The 16,103-nt window shown below is 43.1% G+C and overlaps 1 protein-coding gene across 10 annotated transcripts in view; it reads right to left on the bottom strand.

The window, feature by feature from the left end:
* The window catches only part of LOC106568312 (membrane-associated phosphatidylinositol transfer protein 2), a 90,163-nt gene that overhangs the window by 60,355 nt on the left and 13,705 nt on the right, over positions 1–16,103 (bottom strand). For 2 of the 10 annotated variants that reach the window (XM_045692479.1, XM_045692483.1), the window contains exons 1-2: positions 6,186–6,968; positions 5,588–5,644 (exon numbers count right to left, since the gene is read on the bottom strand). The exons of 1 other annotated variant lie outside the window; for it this stretch is intronic. The gene's annotated coding sequence lies outside the window, so the exon portion shown is untranslated. Of the gene's footprint in view, positions 1–5,587; positions 5,645–6,185; positions 6,969–16,103 lie in introns of those variants that run through there. 7 more of the 10 variants (XM_045692482.1, XM_045692484.1, XM_045692485.1 and 4 more) reach the window with 4 other exon arrangements.

Genomic DNA, 16,103 nt, shown 5'->3' with positions numbered 1-16,103 from the left:
AACATACCCGATTTAATCTGGTTACCACTCCTACCCAGTAACTAGAATATGCATATACTTATTACATATGGATAGAAAACACCCTAAATTTTCTAAAACTGTTTGAATGGTGTCTGTGAGTATAACAGAACTCAAATGGCAGGTCAAAACCTGAGAGATTCCTTTACAGGAAGTGGCCTGTCTGACCATTTGTTGAACTTCTTTTCCATCTCTATCATTTACTAAGGATCTCTGCTCTAACGTGACACTTCCCACGTCGTCCATAGGCGCTCAGAGCCCGGGAAAAAACAGAATGTCGTCATTCCAGCCCCAGGCTGAAACACATTATCGCCTTTCTCAAGTGGCCGATCAAGGGACACTGGCTTATGCGCGTGACCCCGACCGCCCCCGCCTTTGGGATTTTTTCCTCTGTTTGCCGAAAAGGAGATTCCCTGTCAGAATATTATCGCTTTTCTACGAGAAAAATGTCGTAAAAATTGATTTTAAACAGCGGTTGACATGCTTCGAAGTACGGTAATGGAATACTTAGAATTTTATTGTCACGAATTGCGCCATGCGCGCGACACTTCTTTACTATTTCGGATAGTGTCTGGAACGCATACGAACAAAACGCCGCTATTCGGATATAACGATGGATTATTTTGGACCAAACCAACATTTGTTATTGAAGTAGCAGTCCTGGGTGTGTATTCTGACGAAGACAACAAAAGGTAATCAAACTTTTATAATAGTAAATATGATTATGGTGAGTGCTAAACTTGCCGGGTGTCTAAATAGCGAGCCCGTGATGCCTGGGCTATGTACTTAGAATATTGCAAAATGTGCTTTCACCAAAAAGCTATTTTAAAATCGGACATATCGAGTGCATAGAGGAGGTCTGTATCTATAATTCTTAAAATAATTGTTATGCTTTTTGTGAACGTTTATCGTGAGTAATTTAGTAAAATGTTAGCGAATTCCCGGAAGTTTGCTAGTTCTGAACGTCACATGCTAATGTAAAAAGCTGGTTTTTGATATAAATATGAACTTGATTGAACAAAACATGCATGTATTGTATAACATAATGTCCTAGGGTTGTCATCTGATGAAGATCATCAAAGGTGAGTGCTGCATTTAGCTGTCTTCTGGGTTTTGGTGACATTATATGCTGGCTTGAAAAATGGGTATCTGATTATTTCTGGCTTGGTACTCTGCTGACATAATCTAATGTTTTGCTTTCGTTGTAAAGCCTTTTTGAAATCGGACAGTGTGGTTAGATTAACGAGAGTCTTGTCTTTAAATGGCTGTAAAATAGTCATATGTTTGAGAAATTGAAGTAATAGGATTTTTAAGGTTTTGAAAATTGCGCCACAGGATAGCAGTGGCTGTTACGTAGGTGGGACGAATTCGTCCCGCCTAGCCTAGAGAGGTTAATCTAACTGCTTAACAATTTTTTTTTTACTCATTTTTTCTAATCTTTACAGGAAAATGCCACGGGCACTATCTGATGTGTGGAGACATTTCACTGCAGCTAATGTAGAAGGAAAAGCTGTGTACATTTGCAAATACTGTGTCAAATCATATGTGAAGAATGCAACAAAGATGCAGAATCATCTGGCCAAGTGCATAAAGTTCCCTCAGCACTCACAACAAGAAAGGTTAAACCTCTGACAAAAGTCCCTCTACTTCTATTTGAGGTGAAAATGATGAATCAGACACCTTATCAATAGCAACAGCTCATGGTCCTTCTGGAATCAGAAGTTTTTTGACTCAATGGAGGAACGTAGTCAGAGAATGAAACTGGTTCACCTCTGATGCTCACAGGCAATGTGTATTGGAAGAGATTTCTGAATGTTCTTAGCCCAGCATACACCCCTCCAAACAGACTTGCTTTATCTACTCATTTGCTGGATGCAGAGTTCAACAGAGTTGAAGTGAAGGTCAAGCAAATCATAGAGAAAGCAGACTGTATTGCAATCATCTCTGATGGGTGGTCAAATGTTTGCGGGCAAGGAATAATTAACTACATCTCCACCCCTCAACCAGTATTCTACAAGAGCACAGACACAAGGGAAAACAGACACACCGGTCTCTACATTGCAGATGAGCTGAAGGCAGTCATCAATGACCTTGGACCACAGTAGGTATTTGCACTGGTGACAGACAATGCTGTGAACATGAAGGCTGCTTGGTCTAAAGTGGAGGAGTCCTACCCTCACATCACACCCATTGGCTGTGCTGCTCATGCATTGAATCTGCTCCTCACGGACATCATGGCACTGAAAACAATGGATACACTCTACAAGAGAGCCAAGGAAATGGTTAGGTATGTGAAGGTTCATCAAGTTATAGCAGCAATCTACCTCACCAAGCAAAGTGAGAAGAATAAGAGCACCACATTGAAGCTTCCCAGCAACACCCGTTGGGGTGGTGTTGTCATCATGTTTGACAGCCTCCTGGAGGGGGAGCAGTCTCTCCAAGAAATGGCCATATCACAGTCTGCCGATATGGACAGCCCCATCAAGAGGATCCTCCTGGATGATGTATTTTGGGAGAGAGTGGGAAGCAGCCTGAAACTCCTGAAACCTATAGCAGTAGCCATTGCACGGATTGTGGGAGACAATGCCATCCTGTCTGATGTTCAGACTCTGCTTGCAGATGTAAGAGAATAAATCCATACTGCCCTGCCCACTTCACTGTTGCTCCAAGCAGAGGAAACTGCAGTTCTGAAATACATCAAAAAGTGTGAAGACTTATGCCTGAAGCCCATACATGCCGCAGCGTACATGTTGGACCCCAAGTATGCTGGCAAGAGCAACCTGTCTGGTGCAGAGATCAACAAGGCCTATGGTGTCATCACTACCGTGTCTCGGCACCTTGGCCTGGATGAGGGCAAGGTTCTTGGCAGTCTGGCGAAGTACACTTCCAAGCAAGGGCTTTGGGATGGAGATGCAATATGGCAGTCGAGCCAACATATCTCATCAGCCACCTGGTGGAAATGGACTTTGTGGATCTGAGGCTCTGTTGCCTCCATCATCCTTCAAATCCCACCAACATCAGCCGTGTCAGAGCATAACTGGTCCTTCTTTGGGAACACGCACACCAAAGCACGCAACAGGCTGACCAATACAAGGGTTGAAAAATTGGTGGCCATCCGGGCAAATTTGAGGCTTTTTGAGCCTGACAACGAACCATCCTCAACAAGGTTGGAAAGTGACAGTGAAGATGAGGCCTCAGAGTCTGATGTTCAAGAGGTGGACATTGAGGAGGTCCAGGGAGAAGACATGGAAGCCTGAGAGGAAGACAACCAAAGCTTTAGTTTCTAGACCATCAGGTGTCTTTTGTTGTCTCTGATTGAAAGCCATACTTAGGCAGCTTGTTTTTTCCTGTGGGTTGTGGGTGGTTGTTTTTCGTTTAGTCTATGTTACCTAAGGAACTGTCGTGTGTCATTTTGTTATTTTTTGTTTAAGTGTTCACTTTACTTTAATAAAAAGATGAGCACTCAACACGCTGCGCTTTGGTCCAATCCTTCCGACAGATGTGACAATATATTTCTGTTAATTCCCATATATTCCCATTAATTCCCACGGAAAGTTTCCACCTCTGAATATTCCCCAAAAATTGCAACCCTAAACAAAACTCCAACACCATCATTAAGTTTGCTGACGACACAACAGCGGTGGGCCTGATCACTGACAACGATGAGACAGCCTATAGAGAGGAGGTCAGAGACCTGGCAGTGTAGTGCCAGGACAACAACCTCTCCTTCAATGTGAGCAAGACAAAGGAGCTGATCGTGGACTACAGGAAAAGGTGGGCCGAACAGGGCCCCATTAACATCAACGGGGCTGTATTGGAGCAGGTCGAGAGTTTCAAGTTCATTGGTGTCCACATCACCAACGAACTATCATGGTCCAAACACACCAAGACAGTCATGAAGAGGGCACAACAACATCTTTTCCACCTCAGAAGACTGAAAAGATTTGGCATGGGTCCCCAGATCCTCAAAAAGAGCATCCTGACCGGTTGCATCACGGCCTGGAATGGTAACTGCTCTGCATCTGATCGTAAGGCGCTACAGAAGGGTAGTGCGTACAGCCCAGTACATCACTAGGGCCAAGCTTCCTGCCATCCAGGACCTATATACTAGGCAGTGTCAGATGAAGGCCCCAAAAAAGTAAAAGACTCCAGTCACCCAAGTCATAGACTGTTCTCCCTGCTACCGCATGGCAAGCGGTACCAGAGAGCCCAAGTCTAGGACCAAAAGGCTCCTTAACAGCTTCTACCCCCAAGCCATAAGACTGGTGAACAATTCATCAAATGGCCACCCGGACTATTTACATTGACGACCCCCCCCCTTGTTTGTACACTGCTGCTACTTGCTGTTTATTATCACTTTACCCCTACCTCGACTAACCTGTAAACCTGCACATTGATACCCCCCTGTATAAAGCCTCGTTATTGTTATTTTATTGTTTTCATTTTTTTTTTTTTACTTTAGTTTATTTACTAAATATTTTCTTAACTATTTCTTGAACTGCATTGTAAGTAAGCATTTCCCGGTAAGGTCTACACCTGTTGTATTCGGCGCATGTGACAAATACAATTTGATTTGATTTGATATTACTGGACCAGAGGCAGGAAAAGCCAAGCTGTGATGTATTATAGTCAGTCTGCAGTAATTAGCTGGAGCACTTAGGCTGGAGACAAACACATTCAAACTGCTAGGGTCTAACTTGGCAGGGAGCAGGCCACTTCAATTATGTCTTACACCACAGCCAGTGTCCGTTTGTGTGTGCGTGTGTGTGTGTGTGTGTGTGTGTGTGTGTGTGTGTGTGTGTGTGTGTGTGTGTGTGTGTGTGTGTGTGTGTGTGTGTGTGTGTGTGTGTGTGTGTGTGTGTGTGCCTGCACACATGTGTGTGTGTATTGTGTCAGGGTCTGTTCCGGGCCAGTTCCATTCCATCCTCTATTCCATCCTATGTAGGAGGGACTTTGTCGTCAGCTGGTTCCCTCAGCAACTGTCTGTCCAGTCCTCTCCCTGTATTTGACCCCCCCGTGGGATCTGAGGTGGCAGAGCTCCAGACTGGTGATTACTTTGGGGATGTCCACTACTAGGTCCAGCTGAGAGTGCTGCTGCCCAGTCTGAACAATAAAACCTTTCCTAGGGGCCTGCTTCTACATCTGCATTGCTTGCTGTTTGGGGATTTAGGCTGGGTTTCTGTATAGCACTTTGTGAAATCGGCTGATGTAAAAAGGGCTTTAGAAATAAATATATTTGATTGATTAATTGAATGAATGGGGGTTTGTCTTTCACACTGGGGCAAACTATATCAGCTAAATGTACTGGACACCTCCCATCCATTCTACTCAGACGATGTGACTATTATAGCCTATTAGAATGGCTTTTCCGGGGTGAGAGCACAACTTCACAAGGCCTTGATTCTATTATTCCATCCTGTGGACACATGCTAGGATGAGAGTCAGGGTGCAGAACCATACTGCCATAATACAATGTCAAAAAATCTAAACATCAAAATCTAATAAAAAAATGAAGAATCTGAAGGAGGGTATTCAGTACAGTAGGGACCAGTGATGTCTCTATGATTACCATCACGTCACAAGCCTCCATTCCACCGAATCACAAGGCTGCTGCCCTCCTGAAGCCCTGCAGGCAGACAGACACACAGACAGACAGACATGCCAGGCTTTTATCAATATGTTGTTTTTAACAGCGTACAATCAATACAGGCTTCAGTGGCAGGATCAACAAAAACAGCATAAACAACAACAACAGGATCAACAACAACAACAGGATCAACAATAACAACAGCTACTGCAGAGCACAGTACACACATTCAGATTCAACAAATTCAGGTTCAGTAAAACGTACAATACAGTAGCTAACCTAAAGCCGACATCCAGCCTCCAACTCTAGCTTCACAAGTCGAGGTTCTAGGATGAAGAATGAATGTGATAACATGGTGTATGGCTACGCACTACGACTAGTACTCCACTCACTCCAGCTGTTTCCCCTAAACCAGCTATACTCCAGGGATTCATCACAACAGTCTACACAGGCATCCTCTCCTTCATCTGCATCAGAGATACAATAGCATACACACACATACACAGACACTGACACAGTCCAGAACAAAAGCAGGTCTAATGCTGATATAGAAGAGCGTTCTCAAAACAAGGTGTTTTACCTTTCAGAAGCAGGACGACACTTAGACAGCTTGTCATAACCAGCAGATCCAATCTACGGTGACTGAAGGGTCATCTCATCTCCCCGCTCTCGACAGCCCCATCAGCCAGAAAGCCTGCCACACTGACATCCCTACACCTATCACCATCAACGACTGGCCTTAGTCTGGTTATGATGTTGTTGTTGTTGTTGTTGTTGTGTTGGTCTGTGGTCTCATCAGCTGTGATGTGGCTAAGGCAGCATGAGAGGAGCGCTTGGTGTGAAAACAGCCATCAGAGAAAGAAAAAAAACAGAAGACATCGATTCGCTCGCTCTTCCTCTTTTCACCTACCCTTTTTCTCCTTTCCTCCCTTTGTCTCCACCTCCTCTGGAGCTAGGAAGCCCAGTTACCATGGAGACGCACGAGGCTGTGATGTGATTGGTCGGCATTCTTATGATGCATCGAGTCCGAGGGACGGCCCACTGGTTAATCAACACTACTGCACTCCTTCATTCCTCTCTCCCTCTTTCTTTCTCTATCTTTCTCACCCCACTTCTCCCTTTTCCTCCCTCTCACTATTATCGTCTCTCTTTCTCATCCATCCTCTCTTCACTGTGAATGTTAATCTTTTGCCTGCTCTCCATATTTGTCCTGCCATCTCTTGTTACATGGTAATGGTATTCATGGACTGTATATATGTGTTGTTTGCTGATCTAAACAGATTTAAATCCTTTACTGATTCAAATCCTTTACTGATTCAAATCCTTTACTGATTCAAATCCTTTACAGATTCAAATCCTGTACTGATTCAAATCCTTTACCGATTCAAGTGCCAGTCACAGTCTCACACACACACACACACACACACACACACACACACACACACACACACACACACACACACACACACACACACACACACACACACACACACACACACACACACACACACACACGCACACACAGAGATCCACACGTAAAACAAAAGCAAGTAAGAATTCCTACGAAACAGAGGCACACTGTACAGGCTTTCAAAAACCTATTCATGACGGCAGACGTCCGTTTGGAATAGGGTGAAGACATGCAAAACATACTGTAGCCTAAGTACACAGTACCAAATGACTTCCCACCTGCAGGGTGTCATAAAATAACATGTACTGTGCCTAGAATATGATTTGTCCCTGGCCTGGTGTTGTATTGCATACTGTAGTTTGAATGAGCCTGCCTTCTCAACATGGGTCTTTCACTTTGACTACCAAATCACAGAGCATTTATTTTCATAAGTCACACCAAACACCCCCCAGTCATCCCACCCTAGACATTGTAAATGCTGTTTTACAAATGCTTCTTACCATGATTTCAAATGTGTATAGATGATTATAAATGTTCTAATGGAATTCTAATGTCTCAGTGTATCAGATGTTTGAATGTGTATGTCTGTTTTTCTTGTCAGACATGACATGTCAAGAAAGGACTGACAGACGAGTTGGCTAAAGCACAACCAGATCTGGCAACCTGGCTAAGAAGGAAGAAGGAAACCAGAGATTGGAGAAGAGACTTCTCATTCATAACAACAGCCAACTAACCGTAGGATCGCTCTCTCTCTCTCTCTCTATTTAGCAGACACTTTAATCCAAAGCAATTTAAAGTCATGCATACATTTTATGTTTGGGTGGCCCTGGGAATCAAACTCACAATCCTTGCTTTGCAAGCACCATGCACTACCAATTGAGTCATACAGGACCACCAGGCTGTGGTGATGGACAGACGCGCTCTCAAAATGAAATGGCTTGCTGACAGGTCCTCCACCAAGTGGACACACACACACACACACACACACACACACACACACACACACACACACACACACACACACACACACACACACACACACACACACACACACACACACACACAGTCATTCACTGTTTATCCAGCCATCGGCAGAGCAGAGCCTGGTTAACCCAATCAGCCAGCCAGCCTGAACAGTCTACTGTAATATCCAGAGTTCAGGTCCATCCTGAACAGTCAAATCAAATCAAACTTTATTTGTCACATGCACCGAATACAACAAGTGTAGACCTTACCGTGAAATGCTTACTTACAAGCCCTTAACCTGTTGTGGTATGGGGGCAGTATTTTCACGGCCGGATAAAAAATATGCATATAATTAGTAGATTTGGATAGAAAACACTCTAAAGTTTCTAAAACTGTTTGAATGGTGTCTGTGAGTATAACAGAACTCATATGGCAGGCCAAAACCTGAGAAGATTCCATGCAGGAAGTGCCCTGTCTGACAATTTGTTGTCCTTCTGTTGCATCTCTATCGACATTACAGCATCTGTGCTGTAACGTGACACTTTCTAAGGCTTCCATTGGCTCTCTAAAGCCGCCAGAAAGTGGAATGGGGTGTCTGCTGTCTCTGGGCAAAGTACAGCAGCAGAGTTTGTAAGTGGTCAGCCCGGGGACAGTGAGACTGGAGATGCGCGTTCACGAGACTTCTCAATTTTTTTCTTTCAGGCTTTGAATGAATACAACGTAGCCCGGTTGGAATATTATCGCTATTTTACGAGAAAAGTAGCATAAAAATTGATTTTAAACAGCGTTTGACATTCTTCTAAGTACGGTAATGGAATATTTTGACATTTTTTGTCACGAAATGCGCTCGCGCGTCCCCCTTCGGATAGTGACCTGAACGCACGAACAAAACGGCGGTATTTGGATATAACTATGGATTATTTGGAACCAAATCAACATTTGTTGTTGAAGTAGAAGTCCTGGGCGTGCATTCTGACGAAGAACAGCAAAGGTAATCCAATTTTTCTAATAGTAATTCTGAGTTTAGGTTGTCCCAAACTTGGTGGGTGTCAAATTAGCTAGCCGTGATGGCCGAGCTATGTACTCAGAATATTGCAAAATGTGCTTTCGCCGAAAAGCTATTTTAAAATCGAACATAGCGATTGCATAAAAGAGTTCTTTATCTATAATTCTTAAAATAATTGTTATGTATTTTGTCAACGTTTATCGTGAGTAATTTAGTAAATTCACCGGAAGTTTTCGGTGGGTATGCTAGTTCTGAACATCACATGCTAATGTAAAAGCTGTTTTTTTATATAAATATGAGCTTGATTGAACAAAACATGCATGTATTGTATAACATAATGTCCTAGGAGTGTCATCTGATGAAGATCATCAAAGGTTAGTGCTGCATTTAGGTGTGTTTTGGGTATTCGTGATGCATGCTAGTTGCTTGGAAATGGCTGTGTGGTTTTTGTACTCTCCTAACATAATCTAATGTTTTGCTTTCGCTGTAAAGCCTTTTGGAAATCGGACAACGTGGTTCGATTCAGGAGAAGTGTATCTATAAAATGGTGTAAAATAGTCCTATGTTTGAGAACTTTGAATTATGACATTTTGTGGTTTTAAATTTGGCGCTCTGATTTGTCACTGGCTGTTGAATAGTGTGGGACGATGACCAGCCTTTCAAATGCACTTCATGGCTACCGACGTGAGTGCCACGGGGCGGTAATCATTTAGGCAGGTTACCTTCGCTTCCTTGGGCACAGGGACTACGGTGGTCTGCTTGAAACATGTAGGTATTACAGACTCGGTCAGGGAGAGGCTGAAAATGTCAGTGAAGACACCTGAAAGTTGGTCCGCGCATGCTTTGAGTACACGTCCTGGTAATCCGTCTGGCTCCGCGGCTTTGTGAATGTTGACCTGTTCAAAGGTTTTGTTCACATCGGCTTCAGTGTTGCTTGCCTCGAAGTGAGCATAAAAGGCATTTAGCTCATCTGCTAGGCTCGCGTCACTGGGCAGCTCGCGTCTGGGTTTCCCTTTGTAGTCCGTAATAGTTTTCAAGCCCTGCCACATCCGACGAGCGTCAGAGCCGGTGTAGTAGGATTCAATCTTAATCCTGTATTGACGCGTTGCTTGTTTGATGGTTCGTCTGAGGGCATAGCGGGATTTCTTATAAGCATCCGGATTAGTCTCCCGCTCCTTGAAAGCGACAGCTCTAGCCTTTAGCTCGATGCAGATGTTGCCTGTAATCCATGGCTTCTGGTTGGGATATGTACGTAAGGTCACTGTGGGGACAACGTCGTCAACGCACTTATTGACGAAGCCGATGACTGAGGTGGTGTACTCCTTAATGTCATTGGATGAATCCTGGAACATATTCCAGTCTGTGCTAGCAAAACAGTAGCATCCACATCATCTGACCACTTCTGTATTGAGCGAGTCACTGGTACTTCCTGCTTTAGTTTTTGTTTGTAAGCAGGAATCAGGAGGATAGAGTTATGATCAGATTTGCCAAATGGAGGGTGGAGGAGAGCTTTGTATGCATCTCTGTGTGTGGAGTAAAGGTGGTCTAGGATTTTTTTCCCCTGGTTGCACATGTGACATGCTGGTAAAATGTAGTAAAACAGATTTAAGTTTGCCTGCATTAAAGTCCCCGGCCACTAGGAGCGCCCCTTCTGAGTGAGCATTTTCTTCCTTGCTTATGGCATTATAGAGTTGGCTGAGAGCGGTCTTAGTGCCAGCTTCGTTCTGTGGTGGTAAATAGACGGCTACGAATAATATAGATGAGAACTCTCTTGGTAGATAGTGTGGTTTACAGCTTATCATAAGGTACTCTACCTCAGGCGAGCAATACCTCAAGACATCTTTAATATTAGACATCACGCACCAGCTGTTATTGACAAATAGACACACACCCACACCCCTCGTCTTACCAGACTTCTCTGTCCTGTCAGTGCATGGAAAATCCCGCCAGGTCTATATTACCCGTATCATCGTTCAGCCACGTCTCTGTGAAACATAAGATATTACAGTTTTTAATGTCCCGTTGGTAGGATAATCTTAATCGTAGGTCATCAATTTTATTTTCCAATGATTGCACGTTAGCAAGAAGAACGGATGGCAGTGGGAGTTTACTTGCTCGCCTACGGATTCTCAGAAGGCAGGCCGATCTGCGGCCCCTTTTCCTGCATTTTTTCTTCAAGCAAATTACGGGGATCTGGGCCTGTTCCAGTGAAAGCAGTATTTCCTTTTCGTCAGACTCGTTAAAGGAAAAGGTTTCTTCCAGTCCGTGGTGAGTAATCGCTGTTCTGATGTCCAGAAGTTATTTTCGGTCATAAGAGATGGTAGCAGCAACATTATGTACAAAATAAGTAAAAAAATAAGTTACACAAAATGCAAAAATACTAACAAAATAGCACAATTGGTTGGGAGAATTAAAACGTCAGCCATGTTCTTTGGCGCCATCTTCATGTTATCTACTGTAATATCCAGAGTTCAGGTCCATCCTGAACAGTCTACTGTAATATCCAGAGCTCAGGTCCATCCTGAACAGTCTACTGTAACATCCAGAGTTCAGGTCGATCCTGAACAGTCTACTGTAATATCCAGAGTTCAGCTCCATCCTGAAGAGTCTACTGTAATATCCAGAGCTCAGGTCCATCCTGAACAGTCTACTGTAATATCCAGAGTTCAGGTCCATCCTGAACAGTCTACTGTAATATCCAGAGCTCAGGTCCATCCTGAACAGTCTACTGTAACATCCAGAGTTCAGGTCCATCCTGAACAGTCTACTGTAACATCCAGAGTTCAGGTCCATCCTGAACAGTCTACTGTAATATCCAGAGCCCAAGTCCATCCTGAACAGTCTACTGTAATATCCAGAGTTCAGGTCCATCCTGAACAGTCTACTGTAATATCCAGAGCCCAAGTCCATCCTGAACAGTCTACTGTAATATCCAGAGCTCAGGTCCATCCTGAACAGTCTACTGTAATATCCAGAGTTCAGGTCCATCCTGAACAGTCTACTGTAATATCCAGAGCCCAAGTCCATCCTGAACAGTCTACTGTAACATTCAGAGCTCAGGTCCATGCTGAACAGTCTACTGTAACATCCAGAGTTCAGGTCCATCCTGAACAGTCTACTGTAACATCCAGAGTTCAGGTCCATCCTGAACAGTCTACTGTAATATCCAGAGCCCAAGTCCATCCTGAACAGTCTACTGTAACATCCAGAGCTCAGGTCCATCCTGAACAGTCTACTGTAACATCCAGAGTTCAGGTCCATCCTGAACAGTCTACTGTAACATCCAGAGTTCAGGTCCATCCTGAACAGTCTACTGTAACATCCAGAGCTCAGGTCCAGATCACAGAGGCTGTGATGTTCTAGGCCTGAGTCTGTCTCCTTTTGAATCACTCTGCACGTGTACCACTCTCCCAGTGTAATGTCACCACCATCTGCTTGTTGATAAGGGAAAGGTTTGAATGTTTCCAATAAAGAAATGTGCTAATACTCAAATCAAATCAAATTGGTCACACACATATTTAGCTGGTGTTATTGCGAGTGTAGCGAAATACTTGTGTTCCTAGCTGCAACAGTGCAGTAGTATCTAACAATTCACAACAATACACACAAATCTAAAAGTAAAATAATGGAATTAAGAAATATATAAATATTAGGACAAGAAATGTTGGTGGCATTGACTAAAATACAGTAGAATAGAATACAGTATATACATATGAGATGAGTAAAGCAGTATGTAAACATTATTAAAGTGACTAGTGTTCCATTATCTAGTGGCCAGTGATTCCATGTCTATGTACATAGGGCAGCAGCCTCTAAGGTGCAGGGTTGAGTAAGCGGGTGGTATACTGGTATACTGATACAATACTGACACAACCATGATGTTGTATTCATTTTCAGGAGTTAGGCCCACAGAACAGTTGCTTGGCTCTGTGCTACTCTTTTTTTAAGCCTGCCTCTCATTGGACACTGTCACAAGTGCCCAGCTCTAACAGGCTAACTGTAGATACAATACTAGCAGGATGGTTAGGCAATAGGCTCCTAAACTACAAACTATGGCCTCTCATCCAAATTACAGGCTTCCACGCAGTCTCAACTGGATGGGGACTTTTCAAGTACACAGATACACACACACCAAGAACTACAGAATGTTATCTACTTACTTAGGTGGTATAGACAGCTTCCACATGTTGCAGTTGATGAGTAAACTAGTAAACAGTGGGTTGCATTTGTCTGGGATACAGCTACCACAAAGTTACTACACACATAACGCTCAGGAATACAAACATCAAACTAAAGGCACAAACTGTAGTTGTGACACATTTCATGTGTTGTGTTTAGCCATTAAAGATAACTAAGGTATGGCTTCAGTCCCTACTGTCAGCGGTTTCTCCTGTCTACTGTATAAGGGAATTCAGAGGTCTCTCACTTCCCTCTGAACTGCTCTGTGTTAATGGTTACAATATAAAGGGGCAATCCACGATAACAGTGTCATCCCGTTTTGGTAAAAATGCTGGAGAAATGTAAGCACTCAAATTCATAGAGAGATCTATGGATAAAAGGATTGACCATCCATGATATCAAAATGATAGTTTCAACCACGTTTTGAGACTTTACAGTGTTTGTTTACATGTACTTTGTTTACAAACATTGGAGTAAAACAAGCTTATATTTGGGGTTCTGATGGGGTACGACAGTTGAACTAAGCTCATGAGGCATTCATAAGTTACATTCTTCAAGAATCAATGGGTACATATCATTAATATCTAAGTACAAAAATGTATGTAGCAACTGCAGAAACTTTAATACAGTTTTTCTCAATTGCTAAAACACTAAAACCCATTGGCTGAACAAAGTTCTCAGTTGCCTGGACTTATTTAGCTAATTATGCAGTCTGTTGTCAATACCTTTGTCACGTCCTGACCAGTATAAGGGTTATTTGTTATTGTAGTTTGGTCAGGACGTGGCAGCAGAGGGTATTTGTTTTATGTGGTTCGGGGTGGTGTTTTTGTAGAAGGGTATTCGATTTATGTATTCCGGGGTTTTTGGGCACTGTTCCTTGTTAATGTATTTCTATGTTTAGTCTAGTTAGTTGTATTTCTATGTTTAGGTTAATGGGGGGTTGGACTCTCAATTGGAGGCAGGTGCTTTCTCGTTGCCTCTGATTGAGAGTCCTATATATGGGTATGTGTTTGGTTTAGTGTTTGTGGGAGATTGTTTCTTGTTTTGCGTGTGAGCATTACAAGACTGTTTGGTTGTTCGTGAGTTCTTCGTCGTTTGTTATTTTGGTGTTTTCTTGGTTTCTTGGTTTCAATAAATATCAAGATGAGCATCCACATCCCTGCTGTGTTTTGGTCCTCCTTTCCCGACGACAACCGTGACAACCTTAAACCATTTCACATGGTAAAACACAATTTGCAGATCTCACTTAGATTTTTCAGCAAAACTCTGAACACATTCTCATTCTCAAAACACATTCTGCACTCTAATGCACATGTCATCCATACTGGTAAACACAAGTGGCAACAATCAAATCCAAATAGAGAACACATGTCATTGATTGAACACAACCACTCAAAATGGATTTAACCTGTTTCAAATGATGCGACACAACCAATATAAGCCAGTTCAGAGAGCAAACAGGTTGTTGAAGGTGGGAAGGAGAAAGTCTGAGAATGGATAGAAGAAACAATGAGAGGACGAGGACAAGTGTGTATGCGAGGTGGGCGACGAGGAGGAGGGCAAGAAAGAGGAAGAGGAGGACGAAGAGGAAGAGGAAGACAAAGAGTGGAAATATCTGATGAAATTCGAGCAACAGTTATAGAACATGTTCTTGTCCATGGACTAACAATGTGGGAAGCAGGACATAGAGTGCAACCCAATTTGAGCCGATTTTCTGTGTCCACCATAGTAAGGACATTCAGAGAAGAGAACAGGTACAGTATACTACTGTATTTTTGTAATTGCAAATTTACTGTACTACACTATATGCCGCTGTTTCAATAGACATTTGTAAAGTTAATCACTGTATGTATTGTACTGCATGAATATGTTTTGTAACTACACAACTACTTTTTGTAGAATTGCAAGGCTGCCACATGCAGGTGGAAGGACAGCTATATTCACTTGGGAGCAAGAGGCCGTTATAGTTGGCATGGTCCTTCAAGATAATGCAATACGACTCAGAGAAATCCAGGAACGAGTGATACAAGACAACACACACTTCCAGGGAATCGACAGTGTGAGCATTTCCACAGTTGACCGTGTCCTCCATCGTAACAGGATGCGAATGAAACAAGTATACAGAGTACCTTTTGAGCTCAACTCACCAAGGGTGAAAGAACTGCGAGCTCAGTATGTGCAAGTAAGTGTACATTCAGAAACATTTACTGTAATCCAGATTGTCTACAGTACTAACACATACTATGTGAATGACAATACTCTTCAGTACATACAATGTATGTGAATCAGAAGTGCATACAGTAGGCCTAATTGTACTCTACAGTATAGCACTGTCTCTGTACATACAGTATATTGTATTTCTACACAGACAATATTTGACTTGGAATCCTTGGACAGACCCCATGAGTTCATCTTTGTCGATGAAGCAGGCTTCAATCTAACAAAGAGGAGAAGGAGAGGCCGAAACATGATTGGACAGCGGGCCATTGTTGAAGTCCCTGGTCAACGAGGATCAATGTCACAATCTGTGCTGCTATCAGCAACCATGGTGTGCTACATCACCATGTTACACTCGGGCCATATAACACCCAGCACCTTCTAAGATTTATTGCCAATCTAAGAGATATTTTATTTGAGCAGCAGGTTCAAGAGCAGCAGGGTCAAGAGCTAAATGAGAATCCCATTCCCACCTATGTGATAGTGTGGGACAATGTCAGTTTCCACCGAGCTGCTCAGGTAAGGGAATGGTTTAACATCAATGGGCAGTTTATGAACTTGTACCTCCCTCCATACTCGCCTTTCCTGAATCCGATTGATGAGTTTTTCTCCTCTTGGAGATGGAAAGTGTATGATAGACAACCCTACACCAGAGTAAATCTGCTGCAAGCCATGGATTTAGCCTGTGGTGATATAGGTGAGGAATCATGTCAGGGCTG

The sequence above is a fragment of the Salmo salar genome, chromosome ssa13, assembly GCF_905237065.1.
Source record: "Salmo salar chromosome ssa13, Ssal_v3.1, whole genome shotgun sequence".
Taxonomy (NCBI): Eukaryota; Metazoa; Chordata; class Actinopteri; order Salmoniformes; family Salmonidae; genus Salmo; species Salmo salar.
This window is presented reverse-complemented; position numbering and strand designations above follow the sequence as displayed.